The sequence below is a fragment of the Pieris rapae genome, chromosome 11, assembly GCF_905147795.1.
Source record: "Pieris rapae chromosome 11, ilPieRapa1.1, whole genome shotgun sequence".
NCBI lineage: Eukaryota > Metazoa > Arthropoda > Insecta > Lepidoptera > Pieridae > Pieris > Pieris rapae.
Window position 1 is genome coordinate 6,295,226 of NC_059519.1, and position 3,930 is coordinate 6,299,155.

At 33.5% G+C, this 3,930-nt stretch overlaps 1 non-coding gene across 1 annotated transcript; it reads left to right on the forward strand.

Moving 5' to 3' along the window:
* Window positions 1-3,347: 3,347 nt before the first annotated feature.
* LOC123689570 lies at window positions 3,348-3,486 on the forward strand. The gene has a single exon (XR_006750523.1). It is a non-coding gene; the product is annotated as a U4 spliceosomal RNA (small nuclear RNA).
* Window positions 3,487-3,930: the final 444 nt, after the last annotated feature.

The window sequence follows — 3,930 nt, forward strand, 5'->3', positions numbered from 1 at the left end:
AGTATGTAATATCTGAAATGCCTGCTTAATATTGATTAGGCGAGTGAAACTGACCTAGATCGGGCTAAAATAGACCACTTTGAATCTAAAGGATGAACTAAAGAAGCACTTCATTCTTTCGACTGAAAACCAGGAGATCGACAGGACTGCATCGACGCTGTTTTAATGAGAATAACTATATTTTTTAGTAATCAAAATTCTATAATAAATGAAGCATAACAGCTTATCAGGATTCAATTTAACCGTGGCTATTATATTAAATTAAATTTTCTCTTAAAAGGTTGTATACAGCTGGCGTAAATAAAGTCATTGCATTTGATCTCAGAAAAACTTGCAGTTTGCGTTTGGGTCAATTATATTTTGTAATTGTTTTTAATAAATGACCAGAAATACGGGTTACGGTATTAAAGATATAGTGCTACAAAACCTATAATATAAACTATATAAAAACCCCGTACATTAGAATGTACTGGGGTTTTTAACTTGGTTTTACCTTATTTGTATTCTAGTTAATTTTGGTGATGGCTTTTCAAAACGTCAAACTGTTATCAACCCACGTATACAGAACCCGTAGCAAACTTTGCAACAGTGTCGTCAAGTATTCGTACTTAGTAGGTATTCAATATGAATAGGTTTCTTATTTCTTTTAACTTTATTTGTTGGCAGCGTAATAATTTATGAATGATTTAACTGTAGTTTCAAATTCGTCCATGCAATTCATTTATAACAACCTTTTTTATGTTTTATCATCGTTAGTTTCTACAGCGCATGCGATGACAGATTTTTTATGGATAGTTGTTTCACACCTTGGTTGTTATTGCATTTTTATTAGAAATCCCTATTTTTTAAATGTAATATATCCAATGTCAGTCAGTGAAGATGCTTTCTAAAGGTCCAAGAATTTTTGTAATCGGTCCACTAGTTTTTGTGTGAAAACATTACAAAAATACATATAAAAACACAAATTATTCCTCTTCATAGTCGTAGTCTTTAGATATTCATATCTATTTAAATTAATAATAGTCTAAAGTACTACTAGAAGCGAAAGATGCACTAATAAGATGTATACACGTTCTACGTGGGCTATAACACATGATCAGTCAAACACTTAGTCATAACTTAGTTATCCCTATTCCTGAAGTAGGGAATATTAATCACTAGCCTAAGCAATTTCTGCATAGTTTGCACCCAAGATTGGCTTAAGTTAGGAGTTTTTTTTTATAGAACGGGGCAAACGGGCAGAAGGCTCACCTGAAGTTACGCACTTTTCTTGAAGGACAATGATATAAGTAAAATAAAAATGGAACCCAGTTCTAAGTTGTTCTGACTCACTGTCAATATAAAAACTGGAGAGTAATTTGTAAATGGCTTTAATATGGTTGAAGAAATAAGATAGATTATAAGATATTACTAGTAAATTGTTACACACACAGAACATAACAATGTATAACTATACATAGGTTGTACACGCTTACAACTTGTACCAAAACCTGTTAACCACATCAACGTGTTAGCAACGAAGCAATTTCGGACGAGTTTCTACTTTACTCGATATTAACGGGGGAATTTTAATTATATTTTTTAATTGGATTTATTCGACATCTTTAATGTATGTTCCTGGACTAAATCGATAGGTTGAATATATTGCTTCGGCGGTTTTCTGCTGTATAAAATGTATGTTTTTATAATTCTATAAACTGACCCGTCAGATATTGACGGGTCCTAACTTACACGGGTCGTTGGCGTACACATGTATGTATGTATGTGGGGACTCCGTTTCCGCACTTAGACTCTCAATAGGTCTGTGGTGCGTGAAGTATTGGCTAACTAAGCCAGCCTAAGTGCTTCCAAAAGCACAGAAGCTTCCTGGGCACTTCGCAGGCTTCACGGAGGGACCTCACTGTTCCGAGGATTTCTGTATTTGGCGTACACATGTATGAAATAAAACCTAAATCTTAGAATTTTAGGCTTAGAATTTTAATTGAGAATCAATGATATGTACTTATACTGTAACAGACAATAAAAACTTCAAGGACATTTATTTATTTATTTATTCATAAGAGGATTTACAGCACAATCCAAAAATAAATTAATATATACATAACAACATGGGCCAATTAAAAATCTTCATAAATAGTTCATTTTATATAAATATATATAACAAGAAGGTACCTAAACATATCAAAAAAATTTAGTGTTAAACAAAACAATAACAATAAACAAAACAGAATTTAATTTGTTGACAATGAAAATGAAGTCAATACATTTCATTCATCATGGTTAAAATAATTTTGTACCAGAGCTCACCTTGCTGCCTCCACACTCCAAGCGAACATATCAATGTCCACCGTTGAGTTATTAAATTTGTTTGCTGCCCTAACCATAAAGTTCCTCCCTCTATAATTTGTGTTTACTTTCGGCACGTGCAATATGTTCATAATTCTAAGTGTTTTGTTATATGTTCGAAGGCTTATTTTGCTTACTAGCTCAGTACAATCGACTTCGCCAGTAGCAATTTTCATAAGGTAGATAGTGTCCGCAATATCACGTCGTAATGGCAATGGTAACATGTGAAAATGTTTACACCGGGCTCTGTAATCAGGCAACATTTACCCATTAATCTTCTATCTATATTATATTTGACATAAAACCATTACACATTATGTACAAATAATACATATATTACACATGTTTCCCACCGTTTAAACTTAATCTGAACTTATACAAATATATTTTCAAAATGAAAGGTAGCCATATCAGCCAAGCTATTTAACCGAAACGAACAGTAACTCCACTATATAATATATCAAAACCAGCCATTTATTATATTGTAAAAAATAAAAATGTATTTTTATTGAAGTAATGTAATATTTTTTATAATGTACATACTGGTAGTGAGGTTTACTTTAGATTAGATTCGATTTATATTTTAAAAGGCCACCTCTGGCTTTTATACAGGCCATTAATCTGTTTGGCTACGATTCTATAGATTTACGCACTGATTCCAAGGTAAATATCGCCGCTGCTTGCAAAGATTGTTTAAGAGATTCAATGTCGCCGTGTCGTTCAAAGTAGTTATACAAATAATATAATAATAAGTTGGTTGGTTGAAGCTGTGTGCGGAAAAGCTCACATGTGCATATATAAAAATTCATATAACATTCGCACATGAATACAACGAATATAAATTTAATCTATATTAAAAACTATTTTCAGAATATTGTTTTTCCCACGGCACTGAATATAGTTTAAAAACTGCTCCAGAGATGGTGCTGTACGTCTTTTACTACGCGATGACGTTTTCCCGATAAAGAGGCTTAAGTCTCTGTCAAATGTCATCGTATGATAACTTTGCGCAGAGGCAATATCGTAACCAATGAGGTTTATCCGAGGTGCGATTATTGCTAGTTGAAAACTTTACCAATACCCCGCCACGTGGACGTGAAATACCGTCCGCTACGGCAATTTTTGAACGACCTTCATGGTCTTATAAATATTAATTACACAATTATATAGGTGTATGTGTATTTCCATACATCTCATGTAAGTAGTTGTAAAGATGTGTCCTTCGGTTAATAAGAGAATAGTATATTTCATTACAAGTGCGGAAAGCCCGTCATTGCAACGAGTTCCGACGAATGTCTACCCGAGCCGAGGCGCAGCCGAAGGTGAGGGTTGACAGTCGGAACAAGTTGCAACGACGGTACCGCACGTGTACTGAACGACTATTTTTAATACAGTTGCGAAAAAATTAAGCAATTTAATTAAACTATTTGCTTTTTTTCTCTTCTCTCTACGGAATAAATTCGTTGCACGTAGATATGTAGCGACTTATATGTTTCCGGTAAATTGTTCTCCGAAGCATTTTATGCAATTATACTGCGTTCGAGTGGTATTCATTCAAATAAAATATCGTCGAAATTACTCATT